This window comes from Schistocerca gregaria, chromosome 8 (assembly GCF_023897955.1).
Source record: "Schistocerca gregaria isolate iqSchGreg1 chromosome 8, iqSchGreg1.2, whole genome shotgun sequence".
Taxonomy (NCBI): Eukaryota; Metazoa; Arthropoda; class Insecta; order Orthoptera; family Acrididae; genus Schistocerca; species Schistocerca gregaria.
The window spans coordinates 321,611,895-321,632,844 of NC_064927.1; the positions used below are offsets into that span (position 1 = coordinate 321,611,895).

At 41.8% G+C, this 20,950-nt stretch overlaps 1 protein-coding gene across 9 annotated transcripts in view; it reads right to left on the reverse strand.

Annotated features, from left to right (window-relative positions):
- The window catches only part of LOC126284265 (RIMS-binding protein 2-like), a 1,431,128-nt gene that overhangs the window by 1,016,934 nt on the left and 393,244 nt on the right, over nt 1-20,950 (reverse strand). For all 9 annotated transcript variants that reach the window (XM_049983077.1, XM_049983076.1, XM_049983073.1 and 6 more), the window contains exon 4: nt 8,542-8,622. The gene's annotated coding sequence lies outside the window, so the exon portion shown is untranslated. The remainder of the gene's footprint in view (nt 1-8,541; nt 8,623-20,950) is intronic.

A 20,950-nucleotide genomic window follows, 5' to 3' on the forward strand; every position in this document is an offset into this window, starting at 1 on the left:
ATGCACTCTCCAGTGAAGGGATGGGACAAGTCCGGGGCTGCAAAGAGAGAGATCGATGGCCGAGAACGAGCCATGGGCCACACTGAAATGCGTGGGAGCACCGGTGTTCAAGAGGCTAAGGTCGAGCTGAGCCAACACATGCTCCACAGCGCGACCGTGGTCATCGGAGACAGTCCCACGCCATAGAGGGTTGTGGGCATTGAAATCGCCCAGAAGCAGCAATGGCGGCGGGAGTTGAGCCAGCAGCGCAGCCAAGACATGTCGGGGGAGTTGCCCATACGGAGGAACGTAAACAGAGCAAACAGTAATAGCCGGCGAGAGCTCAATCCTGACAGCGACTGCCTCTAAAGACGTCAGAAGGGGTACTGGTGAGCTACAGACAGAGTGGTGAACAAAGAGGCAAACTCCACCTGAAGCTCGTTGACAGTCAGCGCGGTTCTTATAGTATCCCCGATAACCGCGAAGGGCAGGGGTCCGCATTGCTGGAAACCAAGTTTCCTGAAGAGCAATGCACAGAACAGGGGAAACACTCAGAAGCATCCGGAGCTCAGGCAGGTGGCGGAAATAACCGCCGCAATTCCACTGGAGAATGGAAGCAGGAAGGGACTGGGAGGGCGTGAAGGCGACTAAGAGGCAGACGGCGCCGCAGAGTCAACGGCCGCCACTGAGCGAGAGTCAGCTGTGTCCATAGGAGAGGTCCCCGAGGGTTCCGTGAGGGCGAGATCCGCGGCAGAGGCGAGGATCTCCACCGCATCCCCAGAGCCAGAGCTATTGACAGCAGGCGGTACTGAAACTGCCGGAGCGTCCTTCTTCTTGGACATGTTCCGGTCCTTCTTCTCGCGTCTGTCCTTTGGCTTAGAGGGCTGGGAGAGTTTCTCTGAAGGAGCGTCGGAGGCTGACGACGACGCAGAAGCCCTACGACCAGCAGGTGGATGAACCTTCAGCCACTGGCTGACATCCGGCGGGGTAGCAGAAGAAACGGAAGAAGGGAGGGCCCCGAGGGACCCCTTCCGCGAGAGAGGAGCCGGCAGAGACGACGCCAGCGGAGACGACGCCGGCAGAGAAGGGGGAGGGGGAGGGGGAGGGATCGAGCCCCCTGGTTTTGGAGCAGATGTCACTCCTGAAGCATGTGCGGGGGGAGTGACAGAAGGGGGTTTGCCCCCAACTGCTAAGGGGGCAACAGAGGAAGGCTTGCCCCCAGACACGAGGGAGGCAGACAGAGATGGACGACCCCGAGGGCCAACTGAAGGTGGCACAGAGGAGGCGACAACTGCCGCCCGCGAGGGCGACGATAACGTAGCTGCAGCATAAGAAGTTTGAAGAGGGACAGGATGCAACCTTTCAAATTTCAGTTTTGCCTCGCGATAAGTAAGCCGGTCCAGGGTCTTAAATTCCATAATCTTCCGCTCCTTATGAAGAACGGGGCAGTCCGGCGAGCATGGAGAGTGGTGTTCCCCACAGTTGACACAGACAGGCGGAGGCGCACATGGAGAATCGGGATGAGAGGGGCGTCCGCAATCTCGACATGTGGCGCTGGATGGGCAACGGGAGGACATATGCCCAAACTTCCAGCACTGGAAGCACCGCATCGGGGGAGGGACGTATGGCTTGACGTCACAACGATAAACCATTACCATGACCTTCTCAGGCAATACAGCACCCTCGAAGGCCAAGATAAAGGCACCGGTGGCCACCCTGTTGGTCTTGGGTCCTCTGTGCACACGACGGACAAAATGCACACCACGTCGTTCCAAGTCAGCTCTCAGCTCGTCATCGGACTGTAACAAGAGGTCGCGATGGTAAATAATCCCCTGGACCATATTTAAGCTACTGTGGGGAGTGACGGTAACAGGGACGTCTCCCAGCTTATCACACAAGAGCAACGCCCGTGACTGGGCTGGGAGGACGTCTTGAGGAGGATGGACCCATTCCTCATTTTAGACATACCAGCCACTTCCCCAAACTTATCCTCCAGGTGTTCCACAAAAAACATAGGCTTTGTCGAAAGAAAGGAGTCACCATCAGTCCTGCTGCAGACAAGGTATTGTGGTACATAAGGCTCCTGCTTGGCACTAGATCTGCGTCCCTCCCATGGCGCAGCCAACGAGGGGAACGACTGAGGATCATATTGTGCAGCATCGAATTCAATTTTGCCTCGCTTAGAGACGCTGGTGGCAGTGCGACCACCAGCTTGGTGAGATTTATTGCGCTTCATTGCGCCACATCCGCCCAGATGCCACCTACTCCGAACGAGGGCTCTCCCCAAGGGCGCCACCCAGCCAAAGCAACGGGTACCTGGCCGATATCCCATTGCCCGGAGTCCCCGTGCCCCAGACAAGATGGGCACATACTCCTTGGCATGCATGGGGAGGTAACAGCTCTGGCATCTGTAGTGCGATCCCTGCGTAGTCAGGGGGCTACCACCAAGAGGGTACATGACGACCCCACCACAACGGACTGGCTACCGTGCTGGATTTTAGGTGTTGAAAGGGTCCACAGTTGCTGTGGGCGCTAAGAAGGGGATTGCGCACAAGATGAGGAGGCAACCCAGAAGACATGGGGTGTAAATCCCTCCACACGACAATAGATAGTATGCAAGATGGAGGTGCACGATGGACCAATAGAAAAACACACCACATAAGGCGTCCTTCCCCAAATGGCACGCACTAACAATGGAAATTTTGAAAATGGCAGGTCAAACCCAAGTGGGGACCATCACATAAGGCCGAAACTTTGAAGACTCCTTTTAGTCGCCTCTTACGACAGGCAGGAATACCGCGGGCCTATTCGTACCCCCGAACCCGCAGGGGTTCCATAAATTGTACTCTATGAAAGAACTAAAACAAGTAAGACATGTTAACCTTGAAACATGGTCTTTTAGTAGCACGTGTTACCCTTTAAGATATATATGAAACACAAATGTGCCAGTAAAATTTTAACTAATGGCATAAATGGCTGGTCGTTTGGGCCCAAAATTTTTTCTAAGTGCCTAGTTCAGAATGTTAAGTCTCTTTAAGATATATCAAACACCAGTAAGCCAGTAAAATTTTAAGTAATGGCATAAAGGGCTGGTCTTTTGGGCCTGAAATTTTTTTTCTAAGTGGCTGGTCCTGAATATTAAGTTTTAATGACAGTCTACTGCTCCATGGTTTAAGACATTCATTGCATATTCTCACACATAACATAATTCATCTAGTGTAAAAAGAAATTTACTTTGAAAATAAGCATTCTCAAACAACCATTCGCAATATTTTTCCACAACCTGTTAGCAATGTAAACATTTGGTATGTCACACTCATTGAAACAAGGCCCAGCAGAAACACACATCAAAAGCAGTTCTTACTAGTCAAAACTGCAAAAATTTCACTGAAAACTAAAACAATGAAAAATTCCTGGAATTCTAAAAATTTCCTGCTTTTTTACCCAGATTTCTTCCAGATGAAAATTGTTCCAGGGCGTATACACCCTGTGAGAGGCTTTGGTAAGGGCCTATGGATTTCAGTAGGGATTGGAGGTTATGTTGGACCTCCAGGATAGGATCACTCAGGCAGAACTTGTAGGTGGAGAAATCAGACAGTTGGTGGAGGTCTTCCATCAGATAGCCACTGCAAATCATCATGGCAGTGGAGCCCCGCAGGGAGGATAATTAGGTATGGATCTGTTTTCAGGTTGTTTAGGGCTGTCTTTTCTTCTGCCAAAAGGCTAGAGTTCTGAGACAGGAACCTGAGGAAAGATGGTGAGGCAAAGTTGGAGGCAAGAAATTCCTGGAAGCTGACATGGGGGTGGGTAAGTAGGAGGGGGCAGGGTCACTGTAGGCCCTCAACACCTTTTCTCCCATCCACTTCACCTTATTCTGGATACACCTTACCAACTATATCATGATCCACAACTCTTATTGCTTTGAAGGGAAGGTGTACAAGCAAATCCACATCACAGCCATGGGCACACTCCTATATCAACCTGTTTATGTGCCATCTATAACAAACCTCCCTAGCTCCCGAAACTCCCAATCCCTGGTCTGGAACAAGTACATAGATGATATCGTGATCTGGACTCAGGGTCAAGACACCCTATGCATTTTCCTTCACAACCTCAGCAACTTTCCCCCATCCACTTCACCTAGTCCTCCTCTACCCAACATGTCACTTTTCTGGACCTCCACCTCCCTGATGGCTCCATCCACACCTCTGTCCACATTAAAACTTCTAAACACCAACTGTACCTCCTTTTCTACAGCTACCATCCATTCCACACCACACTGTAAGCATCCGTGGATGATGTATTTGCAGTAACAAGAACTCCCTTGTCCAATATGCTTTAGGTTTTACAAAGGCCTTCACAGAAAAGCAATACCCTCCACACCTAGTTCACAAACATATTTCCTCACACACCCCCAAACTTCCCAGAATCAGCTACAAATGAGCACCCTGGACTGGAACAACTGAACCATATCCTTTGTCATGGCCAGGGCTTTGATTACCTCTCATCCTGCCCTGAAATGAGGGACAGCCTACCCAAGATCCTTCTCACCCCTCCAAATATACAACATTCTCATTCATCACTGTGCCATTCCCATATCACACCCCTGTGGCAGAGCAAGGTGCAAGAGCTGCCCAATCACTCCTACTTCAGTCCAGTCACATGCTTATCCTACCCAAAAAGAGGCCAGGCCACCAGTGAAAGTACCCATGTCAGACACCAACTCTGCTGTAAACAATACACAGCTTTTTATGTTGGTATTACTACCAATCAGCTATCCATCAGGATGAATGACAACTGCCAAACTGTCACCATGAACAAAGCTGAACACCTGGTGGCACAACATGCAGATGAGCACAACTTGGTCATTGTCAATGGCTGCCTCACAAACCAAGCCATCTGTGTCCTTCCCTTCACTGTCAGCTTCTCTGAACTATGCAGATAGGAGTTATCCTTACAACTTGTCCTCCACTGCCGTAATGACCCTGGCCTCAATCTTTGGCAACCAACTGTCCCCACATCTCTTTCTCCTTCCTCTGTCCTATCACCCCCTCCCAACTGATGTCCACATGTCCCTGTGTGCTGTTACAATTGTGCCAGCCCATATACATGCCACCTCTCTTTCCCATACTCCTGACAAACCAACTGCCTCACTTCAAGCTGCTAACCACGCACCCTCGGTCCCTCCCCACTTTATTCTAGGTTGCTAAAGGATAGCTCTGAAAGACAGCAAAGGTTTTTTTTCCAACAGCTTAATTCTCCTGATTTTCAGTGATTTGTCTCCTTCAGTCCAAAAATATTTCCACAAAAATTTTCCAACAACATTTAAGGAAATTTAATTAATCCATAAGAGAAGTGGCTTAAAAACACACTTCTGAGCCATTCTTACCAACTGCTCATCAGTCTGGAACTCTGTCAGGCTGAATTAACAAAAACAATACTGAATATCCAATGATGAGTGGCACACTTCATCACAGGATTGTTAAGTAATTACAAGTGTTTTGAATACAGTCACCAACTCCAATGACAGAAATTACTAGAGAGGCTTTCTGCACTCATAGCAAGTTTTACTGTAGAAATACTGAGAGTGCAAATTCCATTAATAGCTGGGCTACATAATACATCTCCCACCTTCATGTCTGAACATCACCACATCAAGAAAATGAGAGAAATTAGAGCTTGTATAGAGACCTTCCAACATTTTTAATTCTCATGCACTATTTGTCAATGGAATAGGAGAAATGGGGAGAAATGAGAATTGTATCAGAAATACCCTCCACCATTATCATAAGGTGAGTCACAGAGTACAGATGTGGATCCAGATATGAATAATTACTCAAAAAATTCTAGAAGACTATTCTGATACTGACCACATTCATAAAACAATAGCCAGTTACTAATTCTATGCATATCAGACGGAGCTTTTCATTTGAGCTATACACAAACTATTTATGTTCCTATAAAAATGTAACCTTTTGCCATGCTATTCTTCACAGATATTTTTATACGACAGACTCCAAGCATCACTTGTTGATATCAGCACTGATAATTTTTGGGCATGTTTGAATGGAATGAAAACAAGAGTCTTTATAAATTATGCAATGGATGTTAACTGAGTTTTCATAACCAGACAAAGAGTGGGAAATGGACAAATAGGGCACCAACTGATCAGTATAAGGTTCAGTTTTGCAAAAAGGAAAAAAAGAAGAAAGGTTTAATTGCTTGAAAGAAATAAGATAATTAAGGAAAACTTAATTAGTGACTTGAGGAAAAATTGAAATATTTCAAAGACACCTGCTGCTAGCTTTGCAAATGGAATGTCAAAAAGGTCATCTCCCTAAGGCCTAACTATTTTGGACATAATAAGTTACATTTCTGTGATATTTAACTGTCAAAAAGGCTTCCTTCTACTCAAGCACTAAATTTAGGATGTTACGAGAACTGAAGATTCTAGGAAAGCATATGAGGTGTCAAAACTTGAAAATAAAAAATGGGTCAAATGTTCTATGAAATGATTTGTCTAAAACCAAGAAATAAAATACATTAGAGACAAAACTGTCATGCCTGTGGACGTTGTTCAAAATTATGTACACATGATGTGCTGATTGAGAATTTAAAGTTCACTGTTTAATTCAGTATCTTAGAATTTTAAAGAGTCCTAAAGAATATCTGTCTGGTGGATTAAATCAAACAATGGAAAATCCAGGATGGGATGCAACAATATTACGAAAGGGAAGTTGCTACAGTGGAAAAAAAACTATTACAAACAAGCTTTCAGCTAGTAAGGCCTTCCTCAAAACAAGACAGCAGGCACACTCACACTCTCGTGCAAATGCAACTCACATACACGTGACTGCTGTCTCTGGCAACTGAAGCTACACTGCGAGCAGCAGCACCAGTGGATGATGGGGGGTGGCGATTGGGTAGTAGTAAGGAGGAGCGTGGGGCGGGAAGAGGGAGGGATACTAGGGTAGGGGTGGCAGACAGTGAGACAGTGAAGTGGTGAGATGGACGGGGGGGGGGGGGGGGGGGCGGGGGGGGGCACTGGAAAAGGAGAGAAGTGGAAAGACTAGGTGCAATGGTGGAATGAGGGCTGTCTAATGCTGGAATGGGAACAGGGACGGGAATGGGTGGGTGAGGAAAAGTCATTAATCATTGTCCTCACCCATCCAGCCTCTTCCCTGTTTCCATTCCAGCACTACACAACCCTCATTCCACCACCATCGCACCCTGTCTCTTTCCTTCTCTCCTTTTCCGCTACCCCTCTTCCCTTCCCCATCTCTCCCCTGCCCTCTGCCTAACCTCCTGACTGCACATAACTGCCCTACCCTCTCTCCACCCTGTCCCTGTGCCCTCCCCAGTAGCACTTCACCATCTACCATCCCAACCCTGCTATCTGTCCTCCTTCCCACCCCAGTCTCTTCCTTACTCCCACACGGTCAGCACTCTCATCATGTACTGCTTCTGCTGCTGCTGCTGCTCACGGTGTGGCTTCAGTTGTCAGAGACTGCAGTGTGTGCATTTGTGTGTGTGTGTGTGTGTGTGTGTGTGTGTGTGTGTGTGTGTGTGTGTGTGTGCATATGTGTGTGTGTGTGTGTGTGTGTGTGTGTGTGTGTGTGTGTGTGTGTGTGTATGTGCGTGTGCGTGCGTGTGCGCGCGTGTGTGTGTGTGCGTGTGCGTGTGTGCGTGTGCGTGTGTGAGCGTGTGTGCGTGTGCGCGCGAGCGTGAGCGCGTGCACGTGTGTGTGATCGCGTGCGCGCGCGTTTGTGTCTGTTGTCTATTTTTGACTAAGCCCTTACTGGCCAAGAGCTTATTTGTAACAGTCTTTTTGTTGTGCCTATCTGCAACTCAGCATCTCCACTTTATGGTGAGTACCAACTTCCCTTTTACAATATTGTCTGGTGGATTATTGAGACTGTGCATTGTTCAGTGGTGTGGACTTGATATATATCTATAGTCTCTGCTTGAAGGTGAAAAAAGTGGCAACAATTTATGAGTCCCAAAAAGTTTTCTATAGTGAATCCGTGAAGTATCAGGAAAGCAAACGTGCACTGTCAAGTTGCAGCTCATGTGTCGTACATAATTTTGAGTATCAGTCAAAGGCAAATCAAATGTTTTTATAATATATTTTATTTCTTACTTTTAGACAAATTAATTCAGAAAACATTTGACATTTTATTAATACTTTTTATAGTTATCACATCTGCAAGAACTAAAATCATCAAATATTTATTACTAACACATTCATTAAATTAAAACATCATGTTTATTTCAGTTTTCCCATTTTCCTGCACTGTGGAAATGGGCCAAACTTGCCTCTGTACATGCACTAATTTCTCTATCTTGTTCTTCGGCATTCCTGGAAGACAGTGAACAGATGATGTAAATAACTATGTGATTTGATACAAAAATCAGTCCTTTAAACTTTAACAACAGAGTTCTACACAAAGACAATTTTTTTCCCCAAAGTTTTATAAATCTTTGTAATCCTATGTTTCTCCTGAAAGATCATTCAGATTATCAGAAAAAATATTTAAATTTGTATTTGTAGAGCAAATGTACCTTAAGAATAGACTCCAGAGTGTCCCCAGGCTTGCTGGCCGAGGCCAGACCTGGGAGGCTGCGACCATCGCTGGCATTCACCTGCAGGTAGAAATGAAACATGCATTTTACTAGAAAATAAAAATTTACCTATTCTTATTGTTCATTTTAAATCTGCACAAAGCTCTGATAAGTTTTCTATTCACTTTTTTTTTATGTTCAGCGGCAAGGAATTAACTCTTGCGACTGAATTCTTACTAACTTCAGTATCTTATAACTTTGCATGTTGGGATTTGTACCAACAAACATTGAACACTGAATGTTAATTTATTTTCTGTATAGTTCAGAGTGTGGTACAAATATTTCAGTTACTTGCCATTTCTGCTGTTTTCATAACATCCTTCACTACCAATGGTTAATCGTATTTCAGGTGATTTACTAGCACTGTAATTACTTTCACATATTAGATAACATTGTCACAATGTATATTTCCAGACAAGCTTACATATACCTCCTTGTAAGAACAGTAATAAGACACGTTAATTTAAATAACTCCCAGCTAATTTTGCTGCCAACTGTTTCCTATGCTGTCAGAGAAAGTTCTGTATTCAAGAATGGTCTTTTCCGCAGATAAAGTCAGTTTTCTAACCAAACAATATAATATTAAAGTGACAAAACACATACCACATCAAAAACAGTATACTGATTGTGAAAATTAAAAGTTAACTAATGTGCATAATGAATTGGCCATGTGCTCTACCCTGGCTGAACATAACCTTATAGATTCATTCAACTGCATATACCAGGTCTAAGTATTGTTTCTGACAGGCTATTCAGTATCGACTACCCACCATGAAATCCCCTACCAACAGCATCATCCACATGCAGTAGCCCATCTGTTGTCAATTTCCCAAACCTTGGAGCTGTTACTTCTCACCCAAACAGCTCCTAAATTGGAATCATGAGGCTGAGTACATCCCAGTGTCGTCCTATCACCAAGCGAATATTCCTAGCATTACCAGGAATCAAACCTGAGTCTTCTGCACGGCTGTGAGACACGCTGACCACTTAGTAACACAGGCAGATAATTTTGATATATACATATCCTTCTCCCCCCCTCCCCTCCTCCTTGAGTTAAACCGACAAATCCTATCTCACTGTAAAATTATCTGTGAATGAACAAATGACTACTACAATTACTAATGCTACTATTATCAGCGTAGTTATTAAACAATGGAAAATCCAAGATGGAATAATGACAGTATTATGAAAATGTTAGACTACTACTCATCATGTAGAGGAGATGCTGACTCACAGACAGGTACAACAAAAATGCTGCTAAACATGTAAGATTTCCACCCAAAAGTCGTTCTAAATTAGATAACATGCACACATTCAAGCATGCACAATTCATACACACATGACCTATAACTCTGCCCACTGAGCAAAGGTGTATGAATGCAGAAGCAATCTGGGTGGTGGGAGTAAGGAGGAGGTTGGGCAGGGAGGGGAGGAATAGCAGAGTAGGCATGGTGCATGGTAAAGCGCTGCTTGTGGGAGCATATGGGGACTAGTTGGGACCGGATATGGCAGCCAAGAATGGGGCTGGTACAGTGCTGCTTGTAGAAGCATACAGAGATGTAGTGGGGACAGGCTAAGGCAGCTAGGGATGGCAGTTATAACTTAAACCATCAGTTCAGTTATATTGGTTTTTTATTCATGCTTGTTTAACTTGACTGTTAAAATTGCTCAAAATTACCAGTTTCTGAAATAACTGTTTTTTGGTTTTTTATTCCTATTAATTTCTGCAATAAATGTAGAAATTTAACAAAAATTGAAAAAAATTGGTTCTCTTGGTTTCAAAACAAATAAAATCAAAACATTAAATCAAGTAGCAAATAAAAGAAAACTTAATCCATTAGCCGTTCGCTGCTTATCTTGAGAAGTGAAAACTGGTAAAATATTACAAAAAGATCACCAGTATTCTCTTACTGATTCTTTTTTCTTAAACTCTGCTCAAAATTCTTGTTGCAATCATGTCACTAACTGGGCATTACAAATAGTCGGTGCTAAAAGGTGAAATCTGATGTTGCGGAACTCTGTTTTTCATGTTAATGTATCCGTTTCCAATGGCTACAAGGAGGTGAAGGCATATTACGTAGACACAGGCAGTAGATCAGCTACTTTCTATTTTTATTGTAAACTATGAATGAATTGTTGTTACATTTTTAATTTATTAATGTTGTCGTAACTTCCTCCCTCTTTCATTATTTCATAGAGATGGCAGACAAATTCACAAACTTTTAAAGCAATTGAAGCCTCGTACTTCATTGCTAAATAAATTCATGAAAACATTTCCAGACTAATGTTGGTGCCTCTGTAATACAATGGATGTCTGCTGGTGATAGTGGGAAGCTATCTTATAGAGCAGTTGGGGCCAAATCTTGCACACTGCATGTACATGCATACATTAAGCCACGACACACAGCAACAAGGATATTATTGTCTCACCAATGCTGAACCAATTCTTATGAAATGCGTGTGTTGCACATTTCTATAGGCACTGTTATTAAAAGAGTACTGATTAGTTTTCCCATTTCCCATTTTGTATAATAACAAAATGTTTATAACCAATACAAATTTAACAAATAAAACTTAATCCTTTTTTAAAAAAAGTTTACTTAAAAATGGGAAGTTTTAGCACTGCTGCTATGGCTAACTGATTTTTTTGTTTCTGCTTTGCTGCTAGTAATAAATAAAAAATACCTGTTGTAATAGTGAACAAAAAAAAAATACCAACACATACCAGTTATTCACAACTAAAATACCGCTATCATTTGTAACTGGTCATTTTTTCGCATGTCTATGGGTAGCTAGGTGAAGTGGCGGCTGCAGAGGGGGGAGGTGGGGAGAGGAGGAGGGAGGGGAGGATCTGTATGGTGCAGGCTGTAAAGCAGTAACCTAAGGCAAGCACATTGTGTTGGGCAGAATGCTAAGCAACTGGATGATACAGTTGTCCCCTGGCCATAATTTGTCAGTGGGCATTCATGAAGACAGACAGCTTGTTGGTTGTCAAGCCCATGTAGAACACAGCACAATAGTTGCAGCTAGATCACATGACTTCTTTCACAGGTTGTCCCACCTTTTAATGGCATAGGTGATGCTTGCGACAGGACTGGAGTAGGTGATGGTGCGAGGATGTATGGGACAGGTCTTGCATCTAGGTCTATTACCGGGATATGAGCCAGAGGGAAAGGAGTTAGAAGCAGGGCTGGAGTAGGGATGGATAAAGATATTGGGTAAGTATGGAGGGTGGCAGAATAACACTGTGAGAGTGGTGGGAGGATAGTGAGCAGGATATTCCTCATTTCAGGGCACAGCAAGGGGTAGTTGAAATCCTGGAGGAGATTGTAATTCAGCTGCTCCAGTCCTGGGTAGTACTGAGTCACGAAGAGGTGATCTTATGTGACCAGACAATGAGGCTTTGGGAGGTGGCAGGTGACTGGAGAAATAAGGCACAGGAGATCGGTTCCTGTGCCTGGTTGTGACCATAATTTGGTATGTGAAGGCCGCCGTGAGACCTTCGGTATATTTCGAGAGGGCTGCTCATCACTTTAAAAGCCATGTCCATGTGTGGCTAGACTGTATGGAAAGGACTTGTAGGTACAGAATGAGTGGCAATGTCAAAATGAAGGTATTGCTGATGGTTGGCAGGTTTAATATCTGCAGCGGCACTGACGTAGCATCTCTGAGGTGGAGGTCAACTTCATGAAAGGTGGCTTGTTGGGTTGAGGAGGACCAGGTGAAGCAAATGGAGGAGTAGGTGTTGGAGGTTCTGGAGGAAGGTGGATAGGGTATCCTCACCCTTCATCCAGATCACAAAGCTAACATCTTCATTCCCGTAACCCCCTGGTGTCAAACGTAATCCCTGTCCTTCAACCACATAACCTCTTCTCTGCTCCCATTCCAGCACTATACAGCTTTCTATTCTACCAATGCAAACACAGTCTTTTCTCCACTCCTCTACTTTTCTGTCAAAGCAACATCGTTACAGCAAACCACAAAATCTAAAATGCTGGTACACCCCATATGTAAGTAGAATAAGAATCATACTGCTACTCTATCATGATAGGTCCAAGCACAATAACGCTGACAAGGAAATGTACAAGAAAGTGAAAAAGATTTACAGGTCTGAAATCAAGGCAGCTAAGTGCAAAACAAATGATACATATATACTGAACTCAGTAAATAAATGCAAAGCTGCATGGTAAATTATTAAAACAGAAACTAACTGTGATGATAAAGTATACCAGACACCAATTCCACCCGATATTCTAAATGCGCATTTTGTCAGACCTCGATCTGATAACAGCATAACGGAGGATTTGAGTAAGGTAGAGGCACTGCTGCCAGAAATGAACAGTAGGTAGACAGACAGCTTTCACTGGACTTTTGTAACTGAGAAGATGGTCAATGAATCAGTAGCTAACCTCAGTAATTCTAGACCAGACGATTACTATGGTCTCTCAATTTATGTTATTAAATATATCAGAAATCAAACTGTAATGGCACTGACTAAAATAACCAACAAAATTTTAAATGAAGTTAATTATCCAGAATGTTTAAAAATATCTGTAGTTAAACCAGTACATAAGAAAGGAGATATAACATCGTGAGATAACTATCGACCAATACCACTTGTAACTATAATATCAAAAATAATAGAATACTGCAGGCATAAACAGATGAGTCAATATTTTGAACATAATGGTATGCTCACCTCCTCACAGTATGGTTTGGTTTCAGATCCAGCCTTTCTACAGTCAAAACAGTTGAGTGTATGGTAGCAAAACTGTATACCTATTTTGAAAATAAAGATATTATCTGCACAACACTTTGGAGCTCAGGAAATCTTTTGATATGGTCTCCACAATATTCTCATAAAACAACTCTACCACTGCCGAGTGAGAGAGAATGCTCTACGCCTAATGCAATCATACTTGGACACTAGAAAACAGTTAGTTAAGGTAAATAATCAAATGTCAGAACGTCTCCCCAGTTGTAAACGGCGTACCTCAAGGATCTGTTCTTGGACCTTTTCTTTTCATTCTTTATATAAATGATTTACCTGCAGTTGCACCACATGATGCAGTGCTATATGCTGATGACAACACTCATCACATGTGATACCAATCTTGAAAATGTGCAACACAGCATGGTAGTGGCAATGATGAGGTACACCATTTGGTTTGAGGCAAATGTACTGCAGAAGAATGGCAGTAAAACTGAAACTATTGTGTTCAGTCTGAATGCTCCTAGTCATGATTTTTTTTAAAAAAGTAATATTATTAGGATTTCATATAGATCATATATCTGCTGTACAAGCTGAGGAGCAGCATCATTAAAGAACTTCTGTTATGTGCATATTTTGCATTCTTCCATTCACATCTGAGTTATGGAATACTATTATGAGGCAATTCCATAGGCTCAAAATTAGTGTTTAAATGGCAAAAGAAAGCTATAAGATGCATAGCAGAACTTAGCCCATGTGAATCATGTTGAGATTGTTTTAAGAAACTAAATATAATGACAGTGCCTGGCCTGGATATTTACAACTGTCTTGTCTTCATTAAAGAGAATGTGAGTAAATTTGACTTAAGGAGAACAGTTGATGACCATAACATAAGAAGTGGACACACAATTAATTTGCTAGGCTTGCAAACACACATAAGAGCTACAAATATTTTGGTACTGTCTACCTCAAGAAATTACCTGAAAATGCCTACATAGTGCCAGTTAATAAATTTAAAACCAGTCTTTTGAGGTGGATCAAAAGTAAGGTAATTTACTCTGCTCAAGAGTTCCTTGAGTATGTGACAAATGACGCATTTCCTTATGAGAATGAACTTTAAATTAACTGCAAACTATACATATGCCACACTGTGCAACTATTTTATTACTGTTCAATGTCCTTATTGTTAATTATCTGTTTGATTATTTATTTGTCATGCACTGTATTATGTAGTTCATTTATACTGTAATTGATCTATTAGGAAGCTTCTTGTTGTTATTGACATTTGCACAAATATGTATTGTATCCATCTTACATTATTATATTGTAGTTAATAACATTTGTCATGTTGAAGTTTATATTATTATTGTTGTTGTTATTATTATTATGTTAACACTGACGACACCAACTGTATGTAAATATGCTCAACGGTGGAATAAAACATACCACATAAAACATATCACATGATGGGATTTTGCAACTGGAGGCACGCAAAAAGAATGGTGTATGGCCGATGTGACTCCACAATGTTTCTTGAAGTAGCTGTGACTCAAGCTCAAGTGTGCAATTATGGCTTCGTTTTTCTCCTCTCTATGAGAGAGGAGAGGGTTGCATGCTTTTCACAACCATGGGACTACAAATTTTGTATTTACTTTATTGGCCAATGCTTGTTGTAAGAGCACATGAGTATCTCATTGGATTTCTTACTCATGCTATCTTATGTAGGACTTGGAGTTATTACTTTGGACCTTTGTTTGGGAATTTGGGTCTAGAAAAGCTTGGAAACAGCTCAAACTTCTGCTTTGTGGCCAGGGAACACCTCTGGAAACCATGGCTGAAGCAGCTGGTAATGCCACTTATTTTGCCACATCTAGTATGGCTGCTGTCTTGTTGATAAACTTGGCTTTAATCTTTTAGTACAGCCTCTCCACCAGAACTGGAATGAGTGCTTTGACTTCATCTACCAGTCTGTTTGTGCTAACCTTGTTGTCATGTTTTCATGAGTCACCTTCTGTCACTGCAAGAACTTGGCCTGCTTTGGATTTTAGTGCCAAATGCTGCCATGCTGCCATATTTCACTTTCCTCCCATGTTCATTCTCACTGGTGGGGTCTTCCAGGGGGTCTCAGGGAGTGGAGGTCACTGGCCACTGACCTATGTTTTGTGCTGAAGGGGAAGGACTCATGCTTGCTGCATATGTATAATTATGTAACTGCTAACCAGGCACTGGAACCAATCACGTCATTAAATATGTGGGAGTACCTGTATTATGTGATTCAAAGTGGAGTGAGCCCAAAAAACTAATCACAAGAAAAGAAAATGCCAGACAGATTCATTGGAAGGATCCTATGGAAGTGTAGCCCACCCACAAAGGAGACAGCTTACAAATCTCACATTTGACAAATGCTTGAATATTGCTTGTCAGTCTTGGACCAGACGAGATAAGATCGATACAGGAAACCAAGAAGGCCCAAAGTACAGCAACAAGTTTCACCACAGAGAGGCCAAAGTTACATGTGTCTGACACAGTCCTTTAAGGCCGAAATTTGTAAGCAACTTAAATAATATAAATTCAGTTATAAGCATAAATATTCTTCAATAGAATGCAGGATGACACTCTAAATTTAAAAAAAGTAACAGATCTTAAGGAAGCAGTTCTAAGAAAAAATCTTAATCCTAATAGTTCCAAAAGCAAATATCACTAAGAACAATATCAAAAACTACAGTATAAAAGAATATACATGGACTCCACAAGAAGAGATAAGTTGCTGGCACAATATTAGCTGCAGTACAAAACAACATAATTTTATATTTTGATGGAGTGAAAAAGGTGAGCAAAAATGGCATAGCCAAAATAGGACCTATTAGAGTGTGGACTCAGAAAACCAAACCACAAATCTTTGGAATTTACAACCCTCCTAACAATAAAAACCTCAATATAGCCATAATAACACCTTCGAATAATACAGTTATAGTTACGGACCTCAACACTGCATCACCTAATTGGGGGTACACTTACCAATGCTATATAATGACGAAGACCACAAAACATTCATTCATTATTCAAAAAGCTTGACTAACCCTGATCTACCAATAGTGTCTGCTAATACTGTTCACCAGTGTAAAAATGTATATAACTGGGGCACTGGCAGGGCCACAGAATCGCTAAAACAACAACAGATGTAATAATAGTACCAACAAACAATAATAATTATCCATGTCACAGCAGAGCACAGTGTATCTGCCTATGATAGGGTGCCTATATGTTAAGGTCAAGATGGTCTTCACAAGGACTTTGTAATAAATTTAAATCAACTGAACTATTTTATTCATTTTTGCTGGTTTAATTATAGCAAAGTCAGCTAGATAAACATTTTATATAGCTATAAAATACATTCTGAAAAATACTGCAGTCTCAAAAATACTGTAGTTTGGTCTTGTCTTAAATTTTCGACTGAAGACTTCTGTCACGCGCATAAAACCTAAGCTATTCAGTAAATTTTCTTCTATGGTGCTACAAAGATGGGTTTTGTGTATCACAGCACAGGTTGATGAGACTTATTAGAAATGTAAACATTTGTGTAATCAGTCTAATCACAAACAGTTTGTTGTTACAAAGTATTGTAATCTTAGTCCTAATGCCTTTGACATATTTTGTTATGCACAGACACTTGTATGTGCACTTTGTTTTGTTACTGTAAATGGTGCACTTTCCTTGTAACTGAAGTTATTCTCTAATTTCTTTTACTGCTGCAGTTTTAACCTGCAGTAGTGGACTAAAGTAACATTATTTTGTTAGAGTATCAGTTCTCACCAGGAATAAATTACAACAATTTAACTGAAAATTAAAACAATGAAAAAGTCCCTGAATTAAAAAAAAAAGAAAAAAAGAAAAACGGGTTTTTCCCAGATGAAAAAAAAAATCCTGGGTTTTTACCAGATTTCCTGATTGTAGATTCAGGCACATCTTGGAATAAATTATGCCTGTTGTCTGGGCTCTGAGATCATACGTGGGTCATTGCAGCAACTGGCAGAGAAGGTTGAGAAGACCAACCTTGTGTATGGAGTTTCATCGAATCTTACAAGCTGCAGCATTGTCCCAGAACTGATCACAGCCCTTTGGTTCTGAAATGAATGGGAGAACTGAACCAGAGACTTCAAAGGTTCTGTGAAAAGCTAAGCTGCAACTTCCTGGACTTATACCATATGGTTGAGAACCCTAAATGGGTAAGGTGTACACTACATTCCAGAGGCTGCTCAGGTAGCTGACTATGTGTGGGGTGCACACAAGGGATTTTTAGATTAGGTGACTCTCCATCTAATCCAGATAATGACTGCTATAGGAAACCCAGAAGTATAAATGTAACATTGAAAGAAATGCCTCCCACAGGTGAGAGTATGAAAATCATAATGTTTAATTGCCTAAGCATTCACAACAAAGTGCCGGAGTTTGAAGCTTTTCTGAAAAGTAGTGAATCTCACATAATACTAAGTACAGAAAGCTGACTGAAACCTGAAATTGATAGCAGTGAGATTTTTTGGAAAAATTTAAGAGGGAAAGGATAGGCAAATGGGAAATTGGGAAACAGAGGTGATGATGATGATGACTGATGGATTGTGGATGCTATGCATTAACCCCCATTGTATTAGAAGGCAGAAACAAATCGCAAGTTATTCAGTTGGTACAGGGGAATATTTATCAGTGGTAATCTGTTTGATTTGAGTTAATGAGTGATCATTTGTAATGTTATAGTTTTTGGGTTATTGCTTGCAGGTGTGAATGTAATGTTCAGCCAAACTGAAGAAAAGTAGAGTTTTCCTGGTTTCATTTAACTTAAAATTACCAGGCATAGTAAATTTAGAGGAGATGGGTTGGGGTGTTGTTAGTACAAGTAGTTGAACACTATCAGTTCTATCTCAGTCAACTTTCGAGGAGGTACTGCTTTGGGTGATACAGTTACATTTTGTGATTCCCCTGGTCCATTATCACCATATACCAGTATATCGTATTGTCTTGACAACTCTATTAATCTTAGAATCAAAGTCTGAGACTTTGTAGTATGTGATTTGTTTTGTTTTGTGTTCATTTCATTGAGTATACAAAATGATGATTAAAAAGGATGAAAGGGTAGCTAGTTTCCAGACATGGGGAAGTGAACAAATGGTAGATAAAGATACATGACCTGTTATCAAAAAAATTGAAAAAGGATTAGCTGTTAAATTGGAACCAGACATCAAAAGAGAAGTAAATGACAAGGGAGGAGCAGAAAATGTGTTTGAATTGCTATTAGCAAAAATGGAGAAAGGGCAGAAGGAAATGAGTAGGTAGATAAAAGCTGTTAACAATAAAATGGAAGAAGGGCAGAAAGAACTGACCGGGCAAATAGAAACTATTAGCAGGTAGATGAGTCGAAAAAGGAGCTAGATAAAAATTTCAAACTAAGTTTGAAGGATTTTAAAAGAGAGTTGGAGGATGGATTCGAAGTAAAAAAGGGTCTGGTAAATTTAAAGATGACTTTAAAGAGACATTTAAGGAAACAGAATTATAATTAAATGGAAAACAAAAGAAATCTGGGAGCACCATAAAGGAAAAGGTAGAACACTTGGATAAATATGCCTAAGCCCAAACAGAAAAATGTGGACAAAGACAGACAGAAGTGAAGGAATACAGAAATCGAGATTTCCAGGAACATCGAAAAAAGACTAAGATGGAAGTGGAAGACATTAAAAGGGCCACTTCTGTGATTGGGAAGAGGGTAGGGTCTTTAGGAAGAACAGTACAAGATAGAAGTGATGCAGATTCAGCTGTGGTAGTACATCTGGGAGACAGTAGTAATTTTAATAATATAGTGTTTGATCATAAGGAGAATGTACATCCTGTGTCTTTTATAAATAGTTTGAGAAACCAGTTTACTGTAGAGTGAATAGAGAAAGATAAGTTAAGGAAGACTAATGCTTTCTTAAAAGGAGAAAGTTTGGATTGAAGAATGGATGCACCAGATAAATATGAACCTTTAAGAAATTTGTGTCAGTTTTTCTGGGGCAGTACTGGTCCAAAGAGAACCAACTTATGTTCTAGAAGCTTTTAACAAAGCTCCATGGCATAACAGGAGACATGCGGAAAGTATGTGAGAATGCTGTGACAGGTGGATCAGTAAAATGAAACATTTGGATAGTACTTGGAGTGATAAGGATACTAAAACGATACTAATGGGGAAGTTGCCTCCAAACAAAAGATGTGGATTGATAGAACACAATCATAATACTGATGACTTTTGAATAGAGAGAGGGATGTAGACAGACAGCAAACAAATTGTTTGTTTAATGGAAAAAAAGACTTTGAGTGATACCAGGAAAACTGAGAGCAGACTAACAGATTAAGCCAAGTAAATATGAGAGGCAGAGGAGGAGGTCAAATGAGTTCTAGAGGCAGCAGTAGAGGTCATGATAGAAGATGAGAATTTCAGGTGGAAAATAGTACCCTGCAACAGTGAGGGCCAGTGCTGGGCAGGTCAAACGTTTGGGCCTACCAATGTTACAAGTTGCATAATCTATGTAATACTAGTCATGGTGACAAGAGACATGAGAGTCAGAATTTGGTGACTGAACAGGTAGTACCTGAAGTTGCTTGAAGAAATAAATTAGAGTCAGAGGGTTCACATATGGAAATGTTTTCCCAAATCTGCTACGGAGTTAATGAGTGGAGTGGGGAGATGAGAGAGAGAGGAAAATAAAGTGACACATATTTCAAGTATTGATAGTGAGAAATGAGATAGCAGTGTAAGTAGTTATAATGAAGAAGAAGATGAAGAAGGTGAAGACAAAGAACAAAGGACACAAAGAGATGTATTTCTGTTGCATGGCAGCTTGCAGAAAAACAATAAGGTAGGCGAAGTGCCGATTTCTGAAACTGCTGGAGGGAAGACTTCTATAAATCCTATGAACAGTGATACAGATGCAGATGAGGAGGAGAACATTAATGTTTTCATCACAGGTAAAGATACCAGAATGGCAATTCGTAAGGAGGAGGAAAGAAGTTTATGTGCAGTTTGAAACAAGTCAGCACAAAAAGTAAATTTGAAGTTAAAACAACAGTCTCTGTGAGCTGGAGCTAGCCTGTGAGCAGCAGGGCATTATGGGAGAGGCAACCGGGTGGAGTAAAGAGGAGGTTGGGGTGGGGAGGGGGAGCGATAGCAGGATAGATGTGGGGGATGATAAAGTACTGCTGGGAGCACGCAGGGATGAGGTGGAGCCAGGTAGAGAGTGAAGCAGCTAGGTACAGTTGGGAGGTTAGGCAGAGGGGGAGCACGAGGGGGGGCAGGGGGGGGGGGGGTAGTGGAAAAGGAGGGAAGTAAAAAGGTTGGGTGCATTGGTGGAATGGAGAGCTGTGCAGTGATAGAATGGGGAACAGGGAAGGGGCTAGATGGGTAAGGACAATGACTACTGAAGGTTGAGACCAGAAGGGTTACAGGAACATAGGATATATTGTATGAAGGATTTCTACCTGTGCAATTCAGAAAAGCTGTCATTGGTGGGAAGGATCCACATGACACACACAGTGAAGCAGTCATTTAAATGAAGGATGTCGTGTTGGGCAGCGTGCTCAACATTAGGGTGGTCCACTTGTTTCTAGGCCACA